Below are 18,288 nucleotides of genomic sequence, written 5' to 3'. Positions count from 1 at the left end.
TCATCCGCTCTTGGGTGCACTTTGGGGGGAGGGGGCGGCCCTTAGGTGGGAGCCGGGCGGGGAGCGGGAGGGGAGGGCTGTTTATCCAGCCCGCAGGTCGCTGATCCCAGGCTGCTTTGCAGAGGGAGGAGGGCGGCTGTGGGGTGAGTCCGGCTTTGTGTGTCCCCCTCTCTTCTCCTCTCCCGGACCCCACCCCGGGCCCCCTTCCCGACCCGAGTCTCCCAGGCCGGGTGGGCGAAGCCGCGTTTGAAAAGAGCGGGTTTCGCGAGGGGAGGGGGCGAGGGGGAGAAACCCACCACAACTATAGTCACGGGCGAGTGATGGGTGTGGAGGAAGATCCGGGGGGAACGAAACGGGTCCAGGCGGGCCAGACAAAGCCGAGCGCTGGCCGGGCCGAATGCGCAGGGAGCCCGCGGTTCCTGGGCCCGCAGCGAGCTTCTTCGGAGGCTGGCAAAGCGGACAAGTGCTGAGTTAAGCCTTGTGCAGCCTCCTCAACTTGCCTTTGTTGTTCTTCGGTATTGGCAGGGACGCTCTGACGGAGAGGAGTGTGTGCTCTTGCACGTTAGCCTGGTTGGCTACAATGGAGCTAATCGCATCTTACTTTCCCGTTTTCCGAGCCGCTCGGATGAGTCTGGGGTTCTCCAGAGTCTCACTTATTACATAATTTTTAATACTTGTTTTTACTCCAAAAATTAAAAACAAAAATTAGATGGAGACTTGAAGCGTGTTTTGTTGCATCTGGGTGAGTTTCTCTGTCTTGGGGTTCGTTCATTAACTGCTGACCATCCGTAGAACCTGTGAGCTCTTTAAACGTGGTACTTTGATTTGTAGATGTGGCGTCCAGAGCTTTAGATTCTCTAGTCCTTTGGGAGGCAGTGATGCAGAAGAATCAGAAGCGAGAAATAGTTGCCTGCTGCCATGTGCCTTGCACCCTATTCGGGGGCCAGAGTCCGGTATAAATGATGGCTTTAGAAATTGTTGCTTTTATTACTATTATTGTGACATTTGCCGTGCCCTTGATATGAGGAATCCTGGACCGTGGGCTCCCTTTGCTCATCCAAAGCAAAGGGAGCAGTGGAGAGTAGTAACATTGCTGCAGAGACCATACAGATAAGAAAAACTACACCACAGTATTCCAGAGTTACTGAACATTATTTATCTTCTCCATTTGCTAAGAAAGATTTAAATTTTGGTGAGCTGTTTGTTTATCCATTTTTGTAAGATTGTGTAATTGCACCTTTTTTGGCAATTGTTACTCAGATCTCAGTTTCTGTAATTCATAGTTTATCAGCTAACATGTAGCAGTTTCAGATTTCTAAAGTTTTAATTTTTGTTGAGGAGTTTTCAGCCGTAGTTTTATATTCTCCCAGCTAAGGTTAAACGGAGCCAGAAATCCTTTGAAGAGACTGTTGGTGGTGGAGGTGTCATATATTTTATCTCCATGTCACAATTTAAGCGGTATTAAGTAGGGAAAAGGCCTTTGCACCTTAAATCAGTGTTAGAACTGAAAACCTTGATCTCCTAGTGTGCCAGGAATTTGGCCACAGACTCAACTTTACGTAAAAGAGGTAGGCATTTTTTTATACTAACAGGAAGCAAAAATCTGAAGCTTGGTTTTTTATGCTTCAGTAACTGCTGCGATAGAATCTCTTAAGTGTAGTTCAGATGATGGGAACTTGCTTTTTATAGAGCAAGATTTCAGATCCTAAAATAGTTTGACAGGGATGTTGAGAAGTGAATGGCCAGAAGACCATTAAGTTTATCATTCAGATGTGTTATATTTTGTTCATTGGTCTGGGATCTTAGATTTTTTTCCTTCAGTCCCTTGTTAATTCTTTTTTAGGTGGATTAATCTCACAGTTTATAAATTGGGTGAGATAGTTTTTTGGACCTGAGACATAAATTAATTTTTTCAGACTCCATTTATTCTTAAGCCTTCTACTTATAAAGTTTTAGTTTTTTAGATTGGTAGATAATACTTTTTATTTCATAGTACTGTTGGTAAATGTTATAATCATTTAAGGGATCATAAATGTTACGCTCAGAGCTGAGTTTTGATAAGAGTTTTGATAACTGCAAGTCTGGTTGTCAAACAGTGGAAAGAATAGACAGTAGCAGAAACTAACAAATGTTTAAAGACAGAATCACTGATGATTCAGTCTTTGGTTTGTGAAATGTAATTTAAGAAAGTAAACTAAGCTTTCTTTACCCAGTGCAACCAGGTCGGCATCCATAAAGAGTGTGTGTGTTTGGCTGACTGACCTCTGAAAGCCTTTTCTTTTTAGCACCAGAATTTCCTGACTGTTTCTAGCCGGGTCTTCGTCACCCCAGGGCTTTCGCGCCTCCCTTATGCTCAGACCATTACTGCCATGCTGAATGCATTTCCTCCCCAGATTCTTAGGGCAGCCACAATCCACTTCCCCACAAGGATCCCTAAAGACGTAGCTCAGATGTGTTCAAAGGGTAGCATTGCTTCCATAACACCTTTGTTTACTTTTCTCTTGTTTCTTGCCTGGAATTCTCCTGCCTCCTTGCTCGTCCCTGTTGTATCAATTATCTTCCTCCTTGGAAGACTCACTCCGGTGATTTACTTTTCTCTAGATCCTTCAGGGTTCTGGGAGTTTGTAGAACACTTTGTGCTAGCTCTGTGCTTGGACGACTGCACTGGTGTAACTAGTCACTGTAGAATGTGTGAAGGAATAAAGGAATGTATCGTAACTTAGAGTAACAGAACTTGAGCCTTGGAAGAGCTCTTAGAGGCCCCATAGTCCCACATCCTGCCTTTTATCTACAATATTTTGGTCTTTAGCCACAAACTGCAGGCACACTTTCCTGTCTCTGGACAGGTCTTGGTTGCTAGAAAGGTATTTTAGACTGTCTCCAAAACTGTCCCTCCCCTTTTACCTGTTGATCTTAGTTGTACCCCCGGAAGCAACATGAATCACGTCTGTTTCTTTTCTATGAAAGAGCCTTTCATTTCCCAGGACAGTCATCAGGCCTTCTCTAGATTTATTGATTAATTTATTAAACCCTTTCTTTAGTTAGATACCAGGGTACAACTGTACCACCAGGGTACAGCTGAAAAGACATACCTGGTCCCTGCACTTCAGGGGCTCACTCACCATCTAATAGAGAAGACACAAAACAGTTACAAATTGGTGCTGAAGTATGTAAACAGCCCTAGACCCTTTGTCCCCTCATGGTTTAACCTGATTTCACCACTCTCTCTTGAGACAACTTGGTTTTGTTAGGGTCCTTTAAATGCGATGTTTGAAATAAAGCAGAATTTATTTATACTGACTAGAGTATACAGTTACTGTTGTAGGTTAGGAAACTGTATCAGGGATTTTCAAACTTTGTTGTGCTTTCTGGCTTTGCCACTTACTAGCCCTGTGACTTTGGGCCATGGGCCAGTGAAATCATCTCTTTGTATTTCAGTGATTACCTCTATAAAAGGAGGGTGGAGGGAGGGCAGTGTTAATAGTAGTATCTACTTATAGGACTGTGTGAGGATTAAGTGAGATAATATATGTAAGATGCTGAGAACAGTGACTGGTGTATACTGAGTGGGTATATGGAATTCCTGTCATGTATTCATGGTGGCGGTTAATATTAATAACAGCGTAATAATAATAGCAGTAATCAGGTCACCAGAATCACTTGGAGAGCTTCTTAAAATACAAATGGCCTGGTCTTATTTATCCCCAGCCACCCAGAGATTTTGGTTAGTTCAGTCTGCATGGGGTCTGGGCAGCCATAGTTTTTATTTATTTGTTTATTTATTTATGGCTGCGTAGGGTCTTCATCGCTACACGCAGGCTTTCTTTAGTTGCGGCGAGCGGGGGCTACTCTTCGTGGCGGTGCGCAGGCTTCTCATTGTGGTGGCTTCTCTTGTTGCGGAGCACGGGCTCTAGGCGCACGGGCTTCAGTAGTTGTGGCTCGCGGGCTCTAGGCGTGCGGGCTCACTAGTTGTGGCGCATGAGCTTAGTTGCTCCGTGGCGTGGCGTGTGGGATCTTCCCGGACCGGGGCACGAACCTGTCTCCCCTGCATCGACAGGTGGACTCTCAACCACTGCGCCACCAGGGAAACCCACGGTGGCTTCTCTTGTTGTGGAGCACGGGCTCTAGGCGTGTGGGCTTCAGTAGTTGTGGCTCGTGGGCTCTAGAGCGCAGGCTCAGTAGTTGTGGTACATGGGCTTAGTTGCTCCGTGGCATGTCGGATCCTCCTGGACCGGGGCTCGAGCCGGTGTCCCCTGCATTGGCAGGTGGATTCTTAACCACAGCTCCACCAGGGAAGTCCCTTTTTTTGTATTTATTGAGGTAGAATTGACATACAACAGTATATTAGTTCCCAGGTTTGCAATGTAATGATTCAATATTTTTGTATATTGTGAAGTCATCACCGCAGCTAAGTCAAGATCCATCACCCTACAGAGTTGTAGAATTTTTTCCTTGTGATGAGAACTTCTAAGATCTACTCTCTTAGCACCTTTCAAATATGCAGCACAGTACTGTTAACTGTGGTCATCATGCTGTGCATTATAACCCCAGGACTTATTTATTTATAACTGGAAGTTTGTACCTTTTGATGCCCTTCACCCATCCCCCCCCACAAGGTTTTTGCTTAATGCGTCACCCTTTAAAGCTGTCCATATGTCCATGCTTTGTAGTAAGTAATTTTAGGTCTTGCGTGTTTTTTGAATAGTTTCCATGTAATGACATAGTACACATCATTTAAATTTTTAATAGCTTTGTCGTATTTGAGTTGATATGGCAAATTTTGGTAAACTGGGATCCTTGACAGGCACGTTATCTTTTATTTTTTTGATATTATATATACTACAACGGTGGCTTTTTTTTTTTTTTGCATGTAGTTTGCTGCTTTTGTGTTGTTTCCTTCAGATCAATTTTAAGAAGTGAGAATATTGGGTGACTTTTGATACATATTGCCTGATTGCTGACCAAAAAGTTGAACAAGGTAATAACTTCCTAAGCAATTTAAGGGTGTTTTGACAAAAATTTTACCAACTTCTGGTAATATGATTTAAGTCATTTTTTTTGTTGTTCTTTTTGTTCCTGTGAGAGGTGCAGAACGTGCAGGTTGAATTGGATATCACCTGCAGGTGATCTCTCTGCATTGCCAAAGCTAGTGTGTTTTTGACAGGTATGGAGGAAAACGCAGGTCTTACTTTGTGGGGCGGACTGGTCTGTTTGCCAACATCAGAAGGTAGTCTTGTAACATCTCCGTGCCTTCCCTTTTCAACTGTTTCTTTACACAGTTGTGCTCAAGAGCCCTGCCTGAAATATTTAGCAATCAGAGTGTCTGGCGGTGGGGGTGAGGCATCTGTGTCTAACAGATTTCCCAAGTGATTCTGAGGCCACCAGCATTGGAGAGCTGCCTCAGGTCCACCTCCAAGCTGATTTCCTGCTCTGCTTCTCCACAGAGCACGTCTCTCCTGCTGGTAAAGGCAGGGCTCTGTTGTAAACAGAGGCCTGTTGTACAGAGAGAGTGAATTGTGTAGCCGCGCCCTTCCTAACGTGGAGTAGCTGGGTTCATTCTGTGAACAATAAGCCAGTCTTTCTAAGAGTTTGAACTGCATAGAAACAGCTCCTTCTCTGAAGTCTGCGTTTTATTTAAGTTCTGGTAAGTCATAGAATTCTCCAGATCCAAGCCATGTCCTGCTCAGCCTTTGGTTGCCTCTGGGGTGGCGAACAGACCTCCCGTCCCGATAGCAACAGCCGTCATAGACTGAACACCCACCATCTGCCAGGCACTAGGCTGGGTGCTGTAGGAGTACTTTTGTCAGTTCTTATGTCAACGTTTAAAGGTAGATGCTGTTTTCATTTCATAACGAGAGGAAGCCAGAAGCTTCGTTAGAGCGCTTGAGTAATGTGTCCGTGGTCACACAGCTGCAGAGTAGCAGAGTTTGCCTCTTGGATTCTTCACCTTCCTTTCCACTTATCTCTGTTTTTTTCCAGCACAGGTTATTCTTCCTGCATGGAAGGTCACTGGGCTGCCTTGGGGGAAAGTCTGCTTCCAGCATCCGGCAGCATCTGGAGAGGCCTCTTCACTGGTCAGGAAGGATGTAGAGATGCAAGCTTCCCACTAAGGTTTCCATGAGGGTTAGTCAGATCTGGGGGCCTACAGTCCATTTTGGATTTGAGTCCCTGATTTGAAATCTTACCCTTGGGCAATCCAGACTCCTAAAGACTTTATAGAAACTGTTTTTTTTTCTTTTTATTGTAGTAAAATATATATAATATAAAATATGCCATTGTAACCATTTTTAAGTATATAATTCAGCGGCATTAATGACATTCACATTGGGTAACAGTCACCACAATCTGCTTGCAACTCTTTCCCATCACCCCAAACAGAAACTCTGTTACTATTAAGCAGTAAATCCCTGTTCGTCCCTCTTCCTCAGCCCCTGGTAACTTCTAATATTCTAGTTCTATGAATTTGCCTATTCTAGATATTTCATATAAATGGAATAATATATGTCCTTTTATGACTGGTTTATTTCACTTAACGTAATGTTTTCAAGGTTCATTTATGTTGTAGCCTGTGTCAGAATGTTATTCCTTTTTAATTGCTGAATAATATTCTGTTGTATGGATAGTGTACATTTTATTTATCCTTTATCTACTGATGGAACTTGGGTTGTTTCCACTTTCTGACTGTTGTGACTAATGCTGTAATGTATGTGGGTTTACAAATTTCTGTTTGAGTCTTTTTTTCAATTCTAGGTGTATACCTAGGAGTAGAATTACTGGATCATGTGGTAATTCCATGTTTAGCTTTTTGAGGAACTGCCAGGCTTTTTCCACAGTGGCTGTACATTTTTACATTCCCAACAGCATCGTACAAGGGTTTCAGCTTCTCCATATCCTTGTCAACACTTGTTATCTTCTCTTTGTTTCTGTTTTTTAAAATTATAGCCATCCTAGTAGATGTGAAGTAGTATCTCACTGTGGTTTTGATTTGCATTTCTCTAATAATTAGCGATATTGAGCATCTTTTCATGTGCCTATTGGCCATCTTTATGTCTTCTCTGGAGAAATGTCTCTTTAGGTCTTCTGGCAGATTTTTTTTTTTTTTTTTTTTTTGCTGTACGCGGGCCTCTCACTGTCGTGGCCTCTCCCGCTGCGGAGCACAGGCTCCGGATGCGCAGGCTTAGCGGCCATGGCTCACGAGCCCAGCCGCTCCGTGGCATGTGGGATCTTCCCGGACCGCGGCACGAACCCGTGTACCCTGCATCGGCAGGCAGACTCTCAACCACTGCGCCACCAGGGAAGCCCCTCACTGTGGTTTTGATTTGCATTTCCCTAATGACTAAGATGTTGAGCATCTTTTCTTGTGCTCATTGGCCATTTGTATATCTTCTTTGGAGAAATATCCATGTATCTGTGCAAGTCCTTTGCCCCTTTTATTTTTTTAGATTGAAGTATAGTTAATTTACAATGTTGTGAGAGTTTCTGGTATACAGCAAAGTGATTCAGTTATACATATATATATTTTCATATTCTTTTCCATTATCGCTTATTACAAGATATTGAATATAGTTCCCTATGCAATACAGTAGGACCTTGTTGTTGGTCCTTTGCCCATTTTTAAATTGGATTGTGTGTCTTTTTGTTTTTGAGTTTTAGGAGTTCTTACATATTCTGAATATTAAACTCTTATCAGATATATGATTTGCAGATGTTTTCTCCCATTCATTCTATACATTGTCTTTTCACTTTCTTGATAACATATGTTCTTTGCTGCACAAAAGTTTTTAATTTTGATGAAGTTCAATTAATGTATTTTTTCTTTTGCTGCTTATGCTTTTAGTGTTATGTCTAAGGATCTATTGCCAAATCTAAGGTCTTGGCGATTTACTCTCGTGTTTTCTTCTTAGAGTTTTATAGATCTAGCTCTTCCATTGAGGTTGTTGACCCATTTTGAGTTAGTCTGTATAAATAGTGTGAGATAGGGCTCTAACTTTGTTGTTTTGCTTGCGGACGTCCAGTTGTCCCAGCACCATTTGTGGAAGACTAATGACGACTGTACTTACCTTCTGTATCACTCAGTTGGCGTTTATGTTTTGCTTTGGGTTTTTTTTTTTTTTTTGCGGTACGCGGGCCTCTCACTGCTGTGGCCTCTCCCGTTGCGGAGCACAGGCTCCGGACGCACAGGCCCAGCAGCCATGGCTCACGGGCCCAGTCGCTCCGCGGCACGCGGGATCCTCCCGGACCGGGGCACGAACCCGTGTCCCCTGCATCGGCAGGCGGACTCTCAACCACTGTGCCACCGGGGAAGCCCTGCTTTGGGTTTTTGACTTCACCGCCTGCCCTCCTCAACCTCAACACCCTCCCACCCTGCCTTGTTTTCTTCCCTTGAGACAGGATTCATGGATGTTGCCTGTGTATTGCAGCTTTGCTACTTGATGTGTAAGATACAGTTAGTGAATGTGAGTTCCCTTTCTTTAGATTTTGTATAGTTACTTTTAAGTCTCCTGTGTTCGGATATAGATTATAAGGACCTTCAGAGTAGACTATATATCTCTGTTTTTCAATTTCCCACCTTCTTTTGTCCCCCATTCACTCTAGTGCCCAGTCCAGTACTGTGTTAAGTGATGTGCTTAACTTTTATTGACTGAATTGTGAAGTTGAACATAGATCTTTGTGAATACATTTGGGTAATTGCAGAAAATTATTCTTTTTTTTTTGGGCAGGTGGGGCTGTACCACGCAGCTTGTGGGATCTTAGTTCCCCAACCAGGGACTGAGCCAGGGCCCACGGCAGTGAAAGGGCCAAGTCTTAACTACTGGACTGCCCAGGAATTCCCAGAAAATTATTCTTAAAAGAATAATGATCAGTATATTATAAAGTTCTTTAAGAGTTTAAGTTCAGGTCCTTTTAAGTCATTTTCCCAAATGTGGGGATTGATGATAGTATTGTGCCTTTCAAATGCCTTAGGAATTTTTTTGTATGTGACATTAGCTATATGGATAAATGTCAGTTAGGCTGCATAATATGGTGTTCATTTCATGGATGATTAAAGCATTTTTAACTTGTTATTTAAGATTATGATGAGGGCTTCCCTGGTGGCGCAGTGGTTGAGAGTCTGCCTGCTGATGCAGGGGACACGGGTTCGTGCCCCGGTCCGGGAAGATCCCACATGCTGCGGAGCGGCTGGGCCCGTGAGCCATGGCCGCTGAGCCTGCGCGTCCGGAGCCTATGCTCCGCAACGGGAGAGGCCACGACAGTGAGAGGCCCGCGTACCGCAAAAAAAAAAAAAAAAAAAGATTATGATGAGTTTTAAATTGGGAATTTTACTCGTTTTAGGTGTGATTTTGTATATCTGGACCCTGCCTTCTCATTTTTGACAGATGCTCTTTTTTAAAAAATAAATTCATTTATTTATTTTTGGCTGCGTTCGGTCTTCGTTGCTGCGCGCGGGCTTTCTCTAGTTGCGGCGAGCGGGGGCTGCTCTTCATTGCAGTGCACGGGTTTCTCATTGTGGTGGCTTCTCGTTGTTGCAGAGCACGGGCTCTAGAGCGCGGGGGCTACAGTAGTTGTGGCACAAGGGCTCAGTCGTTGTGGCTCGCGGGCTCTAGAGTGCAGGCTCAGTAGTTGTCGTGCATGGGCTTAGTTGCTCTGTGGCATGTGGGATCTTCCTGGACCAGGGCTCGAACCCATGTCCCCGGCATTGGCAGGCGGATTCTTAACCCCTGCGCCACCAGGGAAGTCCCGACAAATGCTTTTAATTTCAGAAATTATTTTGAATTTGTATACAATGAGTGTATATTACTTTTCTAATGAGAGAATTAAGTATCATTAGAAAATCTTCTTTTGCCTAGAAATCTGAAAAGTTAACTAGTGGACAAGTATCTGATCTTTCTCTCTGGGTCCGTATTATCAGATTTCCCTCCATCACACTCTTTAGTGTTCAGTAGGGTCTAATGTTACTTGTCCTAAGTGATCAGACCTCCCTTGGGAGTCCATTTTGTAATCTGCCATCCAGATATCAGGGAGGGGAAGGCTCATTTTAAAGGTTGGCCTTTGGTGTTTTGTTTTCCAGTAGGTTTTGACTCCTAAGTAGGTATTCCTTAGCATCTTGTTATGAACACTTATCATGAGATACTGGTTATTCATTGTGGGGGGGGCAGGTAAGAAGGAGAGATGCTATTTTCTTTTGCTACCTCTGGCCTTATTTATGGAGAATTTGGGCCTGGTATGTATCTAAATCTAAGGCTATATCTTTGTCTAAAAAGTTTGACTTAAGAAGTATTTTTATCACTTAATAGATCCCCCTCCAGACATAGGATCCCATTCTGAGGAGGGTGGCCCTTTCAAAGGAAATGCTCTCCTGCCACGCTTGTGATACGGGCTGATGGGGTGCTACTTCAGCCTGTTGCTGATTGAACTCGCCTGTTGGTAGCCATTGCCTGTGGCCTGTGACTGCGTTTATAAAGGGAACACGATGGGAAAAGCTTTTCTTACTCTCATTCACTTCAGAATTTGGAGTAGAAATCGGAAATCACCACAGAAGCATTTGTTTAGACAGTGTAACAGTGTTTAGCCAAACTGTGTAGTAATGGTTTTGTGGAATCATGCAAGCGTGACTAAGCCCTGGAAGATGAGGCGCACCTTGTAGTCATTTGCTTGCTAGATCTATTTTGGAGTGGCGTGGGTGACCGGAGGGGACACAGAAAGTGTGTACGTAGGTGTTCATGAGAAATGGACCCAAAACACTGAAAGCCCTTAAGGAAAGCCACTGCTGTTAAAATGAGAGAGTTTTTCTGGGGTGTATCTGGGTAATTAGTAGAGAATGCACTATGTACTCTGATGAGAATCTTCAACAGACTTCACTGTGTGCCTGAGGACAGCTAGCAGGGCTGTCAGCCCTGTTTCCAGAGAGCTCTGCCCCCAGGGAAGCGGGACAAGCAAGGAGTCCCCTGGTGAGTGTGCTGAGTTCAGTGTGGAAGGCTGAGGCGGGAAGGGCTTCTCATGTGGCAGTGGGGAAGGATGTGTCCCTTCCTGTTTTCATCGGAAGGATGTGAAGCCCTGAACAGGTCCACAGCCCCCTGGCTGTACACCCTGGGGCTTGGCTGTTGCCTTCCATTTATGAGAGAGCTATGTTGGCTGGAGACCGAGCTTGTGGCAGGGGACAAGGAGCCTGACTCTTGGCCATGTTAACCCCACGGTCTAATGTTGTGAAGGGGCCAAGAAAGCACCCTAGCTGAGAGAAGGCTGAAACTAACCTCTCACAGAGAACCCTGGGCCTTAATAAAATCCAGACTCTTCTATTTTACTGGAATCATCAACTGATCAGTGATTCCGTTTTGGAATTTTGGGGGTGGGGTTAGACATTATGCTTTTGGGAAATTGGTTGCTATTGAGATTGCGTATGGATAGTTATGGCATTAGTAAACTTGCGTAATTTTTGTTGTAGTCACAAGCTTATTACATGCATTATTGGCTGTAAAAATTTTTTTAAAGCATACCTCAGGGGTATTCTTGTGGGCCTGAAGGTTCCTTTCATCTTGTTTAAGTTACCTAGAAAGGAGAGATAGAACTGCTAGTTAAATGCATTAAAAATTTTAAAATATTTATTTTTTGAACAGTTAATACATACACATAATTTAAAGATCAGGTTCCCTCCTCTGCTGTCTGCCATCTACCCTTCCCTGGAGACACTAATGTTATTAATTATATGTATGAAAAAGTGCATATATATATATATATATATGTCTTCCCCCACTCTCCTTTCTTGCACAGATGGTAGACTACTGAACTTTGCTTTTTGCTTTTTTTTTTTTTACTTAATATATCTTGGAAATCAGTCTATGTCAGTATCAATACATTAAAGGCTTCTTCATAGTTTTTTGAAAATGAAGAGTATGGCTGAATAGTATGCCGCTGCATGGCATACCATAATTTACCCAGCCCTCTACTAAGGAACATTCAGTTTTTTCCAGTCTTTTGCATTTATAAAACCATGCTATAAAGAATAATCCTATAATAATTTATTTTGCATGTGTATGAATGAATTCCTGTAAGTCGACATTTTGGGTTGAATGTTACGTGTCATTAAAATTCTGAGAGATTGCCGAATTACCCATCTTAGAGGTTTTAACAAAACCCGGCCGGCGATAAGAGAATCCTGTAGTTAGTACACTTAAAAATGTAATTTTATAGAAGCGTATGACCTAAAAGTAACTTTGTAGACGTGTATGACTCTGTCTTGTGTTATTTTTGAATTAAAACATGGCTGTAGTTCAGTGATCAAAAACTAATTGAGCACTTTTCTTCTCATTACTTGTGTGTTTTTGTTTTTTGCCTGTCTTTGATTTTGCAGGAATTCCATGGCTGGAAGAGCTTCAGAAATACACTTAGCTTCCCTATAGGTGTTACCAGCACTGCCTGCTAGAGATGAGCATACTAGAGACGGACAATTTGCTGAATGACTAGCTTTTAAAATGTTTTTCGGTTCTTTGTAGTAACTGGTGACGTCTGTGGCTTCAGGATTATGGTTCTTTTTGACTTTACAAATAACTTTCTGGTATTTATTGGACGCAATATGCTTATACTAGAAAGAATATGAACATCTTAATGTTTTGAAATGTATATTTCCTTTGACTAGATACTGTATGTACATGGTTAAAAAAGTTTAAAAGGTGCCCAAGGATAGAGAGTGAAATGTTAAGCCTTCCTCCACCCTTTTTATCATTCTTCCACATCCCATTCCCAGAGGCAGCCGCCGCTTCTAGCTTCTTGACTGGTCTTCCAGATAATCTGTGCGTGTGCGTGCTGGCAGCATTCCTCTGTTAGGGCCACTGTTATATTTTATTTTTTTAAACATCTTTATTGGAGTATAATTGCTTTACAGTGGTGTGTTTCTGCTTTATAACAAAGTGAATCAGTTATACACTGTTATTTTTAACATTTTTTTTTCTTTTTAAATTTTTTATTGAAATATAGTTGATTTACAGTGCTGTGTTAGTTTCTGGTGTACAGCAAAGTGATACAGTTACACTTATATTTTTCATATTCTTTTCATTATGGTTTATTACAGGCTATTTAATATAGTTCCCTGTGCTATACAGTAGGTCCTTACTGTTTGTTTTATATATAGTAGTGTGTATCTGTTAATCCCAAACTCCTAATTCATCCCTGCCCCACCCCACCTTTGGTAACCGTAGGTTTGTTTTCTATGTCTGTGAGTCTGTTAACTGTTTTGTAAATAAGTTCATTTGTGTCATATTTTAGATTCCACATATAAGTGATATCATGATATTTGTCTTTCTTTGTCTGACTTACTTCAATTAGTGTGAGAATGTCTAGGTACATCCGTGTTGCCGCAAATGGCATTATTTCATTCTTTTTTCGGCTGAGTAGTATTTCATTGTATATATGTACCACATCTTCTTTATCCATTCATCTGTCGATGGACATTTAGGTTGCTTCCGCGCCTTGGCTATTGTAAACAGTGCTGCTGTGAACATTGGGGTGCATGTGTCTTTTCAAATTAGAGTTTTTGTCTTTTCTGAATATATGCCCAGGAGTGGGATTGCTGGATCATATGGTTAACTCTATTTTTAGTTTTTTTTTTTTTTTTTTTGCGGTACGCGGGCCTCTCACTGTTGTGGTCTCTCCCGTCGCGGAGCACAGGCTCTGGACGCGCAGGCTCAGCAGCCATGGCGCACGGGCCCAGCCGCTCCGCGGCATGTGGGATCCCCCCGGACCGGGCCACGAACCCGTGTCCCCTGCATCGGCAGGCGGACTCTCAACCAATGCGCCACCAGGGAAGCCCCTATTTTTAGTTTTTAAGGGAACGTCCATACTGTTTTCCACAGTGGCTGCACCAGTTTACGTTTCCAGCAGCACTGTAAGAGGGTTCCGTTTTCTCCACACCCTCTCCAGCATTTATTATTTGTAGACTTTTTGGTGATGGTCATTCTGACCGGTGTGAGGTGATATCTCGTTGTAGTTTTGATTTGCATTTCTCTAATAATTAGCGATATTGAGCATCTTTTCATGTGCCTATTGGCCATCATTATGTCTTCTCTGGAGAAATGTCTCTTTAGGTCTTCTGGCAGATTTTTTTTTTTTTTTTTTTTTGCCGTACACGGGCCTCTCACTGTCGTGGCCTCTCCCGCTATGGAGCACAGGCTCCGGACGCGCAGGCTCAGCGGCCATGGCTCACGGGCCCAGCCGCTCTGCGGCATGTGGGATCTTCCCGGACCGGGGCACGAACCCGCGTCCCCTGCATCGTTAGGCGGACCTTCAACCACTGCGCCACCAGGGAAGCCCCTGGCTGTTTTTTGATTGGGTTGTTTGTTTTTTTATTATTGTAAGAGCTGTTTGTATATTTTGGATATTAACCCCTTTCGGTCGTATTGTTTGCAGATATTTCCTCGCATTCTGTAGGTTGTCTTTTCATTTTGTTTATGGTTTCCTTTGCTGTGCAAAAGCTTGTAAGTTTGATTAGGTCCCATTTGTTTATTTTTGTTTTTACTTCTGTTGTCTTGGAAGCCTGACCTATGAAAACATTGCTACGATTTATGTCAGAAAACGTTTTGCCATGTTCTCTTCTAGGAGCTTTATGATGTCATGTCTTATATTTAAGTCTCTAATCCGTTTTTAGTTTGTATGTATGGTGTGAGGGAGTGTTCAAAGTTCATTGATTTACATGCGGCTCTCCAGCTTTCCCAGCACCACTTGCTGAAGAGACTGTCTTTTCTCCATTGTACATTCTTACCTCTTTTGTCGAAGATTAATTAACTATAGGTGTGTGGGTTTATTTCTGGGTTTAACATGTATTTGTAAAAATTATATAAATAGTACATTTTCATTGTAGAAAATAGAGTGTTAATGCTTTGGTATGTTTCTTTCCATACTTTTTCTATGTATCAAGAATATAAGTGACTACTTTTTATTTTAACAAAAAGGACATCAGAAACATGGAGTTTTCTAGTTTGCTTTTTTCACTAAACTGATTGTAGGTATTTTTCCAGGGCAATAAGAACACATTTTTACTTTGGTTTTCAATGATTGAATGGTATGCTACTGTTTGGATGTACTGTAATTTCTTTCCGAATTTCCTGTTCTTGAACATTTATTTTCATTTAAAAGTCTTTTTCACGAACAGCTGCAGTGAACAACTTGATATATACATTTTAGAATACTTAACAAATTATTTCCTTAGATGAATTCTTAGATTTGTACCTGTTGGATCAAGACATATTTAAAGGTTATTGATAGAGGTTTCCAAATTGCCCTAGATAGTTATGAATTTTATTCTCATCAGCAGTGTATTAAAATGTGTATTTGATTATATTCAATTACATTCTTTTTTAAAAATTAATTAATTTTTGGCTGCATTGGGTCTTTGTTGCTGCACATGGGCTTTCTCTAGTTGCGGCGAGCGGGGGCTGCTCTTCGTTGCAGTGCATGGGCTTCTCATTGTGGTGACTCCTCTTGTTGCGGAGCACAGGCTCTAGGTGCGTGGGCTTCAGTAGTTGTGGCACGTGGGCTCAGTAGTTGTGGCTCGCGGGCTTTAGAGTGCAGGCTCAGTAGTTGTGGCACACGGGCTTAGTTGCTCCGTGGCATGTGGGATCTTCCTAGACCAGGGCTCGAACCTGTGCCCCTGCATTGGCAGGTGGATCCTTAACCACTGCGCCACCAGGGAAGTCCTCAATTACATTCTTAAGTGATTTTTTTTGTCTAAATGTAGGACTAGAGTTAGGTTTTTAGGCATTTTAAAGAAAACATGTTAGTGATGAGTAGGAATAAGTCAGTGTTGGAAAAATATTGAGGTAGTCACAACTCAGTTTGGAAATCGAGCATCTGTATGTACAGTTCAGTACATACTAATGTAGGCAAGGCACAGATCTCTTTTTGTGCTTTTCTTTTGGATTTTTTTTCCTGAATCCATAAAATATGAATGTAAAAAGGTTATTGTAGTAATAGCAGTGTTCTGTTATAGTTGATCTGAGAAATATAGCAAAATTTCCCTAGCTGTTACGTGTAAGCTTAGTAGAGTACAGATTTAAAGTCTATATGCTTGAAATCTGGTTGAATGGTGGGTGGGTAGGAAGCCGTATGTGAAGTTGTGCTTTCAGTGTTTCCAGTCCATCAGATTCTGCGTCTTCAGTCTGAATCTTTCTGGAGCAAGGAATAGAAGCAAGGGAAACGATTTGGGCGTGAGAGACAGTAGCAGAGCATGTGTTTTCATGGCAGTGCATGCCTAAGACAGAGCTTTACCCAGGGGTGACCTTATGTTTATTTCATCGTTGTAGTCTTTCCTTTTTCTCTGTCTACTAAGGAGTCATCAGAAAAGTAGCTAATCTTCCAGGAAAGTACCTTGATGTACTGTTGGAATAGATCCTTCACTTGTGTTTCCCTCCCCAGTGGACCTGGAATTCATTGACAGATTGGCTGGCACATTAGGAATTTAAGGAACTTTAGGAAACTAGGACCAGGAGCCTATCCACATCATGTACATCTTTTCACTTTTTTCCTCTTTTCATTTTGGCATAATTATAGATTCACAAGAAGAGGCAAAAATAGTACAGAGAGTTTCTCTTCACCATTCACCTAGTTTCCTCCAGTGGTTATATGTTACCCTTTTTCTTCTCTCTCTTTCCTATTTTTGATCAGCCCTTTGGCATCTGTGGGAAATACTGAGCTCTCTGAGCTAACGATTGCTGATTGCTCTCCTAGGTTTACTTCTGGGGTGCATGTGGTTCTTCCTCTTCCTTTGTTCCTTGTTTCTGGAACCCCTGCTTAGTATGTGTGCTGTGCCAGGACAGGTTGCTTCTCTCTGTTCAGGCTCTTCTGCTCTTATTTTGGGAACATTAAGCGTGGTGGATATATCCTTCCTGTGTAGGTCTTTTTCCTAAGTTATATATACTCAGGTCTAAAGTACTGAGACTTGTGTGTATTCTTGGTGAGAAGCAGCAGCTGTGACTTGGTGGAAATAGCCCTGGATTTGGAATTAGAAGCCCAGGTTCAAATATTGATTCTGTTTCATACTTGTTGTGGGACGCTGGAAGTTACTTTGCTTCTGAATCTGTGAAATAGGCATGACAAATAACGATCTTACAGAGGTTTTGTTGGGGAATAAAGAAGGTGGCATTTTTATAATCACTTAGTGCATTGGAAAGCGCTATTTCAAATGTGAAGTACCTATGCTTATTTTAAATTGCTGAAATGAAACCCAAATTTTAAACCACTGCTGCAGTACTTCTTAGCTTGACTTCTTTATTCAGTAAAAGAGAAAAACTCTGTGCTTTTATATCCCAAGCTTCTTACACCTTCTGTCTTCACATTGAATAACCCGTACTTAATAAGGTTTTCTTTTTTTCCACTGGGTGTAACCCAGCTCCCTTGGGAAATTTGGGATAGCCATGTCAGCTGTCATGCTATCAAATGACATATCAAATGCTCTGCTCTCTTGTTATTTACCTAAGTCTGGAGATTTTATGTGTCAGAAACCTGTTAGAAAATCTTTCGTGTGGGTATATATGCTCTTTTCTGCTTACCTTTTTAGTAGATTTCACTCTTAGAAACCAGCCCTTAATATGGTGCTAGAAACTGAGATTTTTATTTTTAAAGGGGAGACCTGATTTTTATTTATATACATGTATAAATATATATATGGAATAAGTAGTCAGTATAAAAGTGGGGGATAATATGAAAAATTTAAGATGTCCATAACTGGCAATTTTTTTCTTAAATGTGATCTAGTTGCAGATAGACTCTTTTAAATCATTAAGGGACAGATATCTATAGAACAGCACAGCCAATAACAGTGAATACACATTGTTCTCAAGGGCATGTGAAACATTCTCTAGGATAGATTATATGTTATGCCATAAAACAAGACTCAATAAATTTAAAAGGATGGAAATGATTCAAATGTGCTCTGACCACAATGGAATGAAATTAGATATCAGTAACAGAGGGAAATTGGGAAATTCACAAATATGTGGAAATTAACCAACACACTCCTAAGTCCCTAACGGGGTAAAAGAGGAAATCACAAGGAAAATTAGAAAATAGTCTGAGATGACTGAAAACAGAAACACAACATAACATGGTGGTAATGGTTGCACAGTAATGTGAATGTATTTAATGCCACTGAGCTGTACACTTAAAAGTGGTTAAAATAGTAAATTTTATGTATGTTTTTCCACAATTAAAAGAAGAACCCTGGCATTCATTCATTGTTCAACAATAAATATTTAGCACCTATTATGCTCCATGCACAAAATTAAACAACATACCATAACC

The 18,288-nt window shown here is 41.8% G+C and overlaps 1 protein-coding gene across 9 annotated transcripts in view; it reads left to right on the top strand.

Moving 5' to 3' along the window:
* Window positions 1-18,288, top strand: part of CLASP1 (cytoplasmic linker associated protein 1) — a 267,451-nt gene that overhangs the window by 298 nt on the left and 248,865 nt on the right. For 2 of the 9 annotated variants that reach the window (XM_073807808.1, XM_073807804.1), the window contains exon 2: window positions 5,980-6,123. The exons of 5 other annotated variants lie outside the window; for them this stretch is intronic. The gene's annotated coding sequence lies outside the window, so the exon portion shown is untranslated. The remainder of the gene's footprint in view (window positions 1-5,979; window positions 6,124-18,288) is intronic. 2 more of the 9 variants (XM_073807805.1, XM_073807806.1) reach the window with 2 other exon arrangements.

This window comes from Tursiops truncatus, chromosome 7 (assembly GCF_011762595.2).
Source record: "Tursiops truncatus isolate mTurTru1 chromosome 7, mTurTru1.mat.Y, whole genome shotgun sequence".
NCBI lineage: Eukaryota > Metazoa > Chordata > Mammalia > Artiodactyla > Delphinidae > Tursiops > Tursiops truncatus.
The sequence above is the reverse complement of the archived record's forward strand: the minus strand, read 5'-3'. Positions and strand labels throughout refer to the sequence as shown.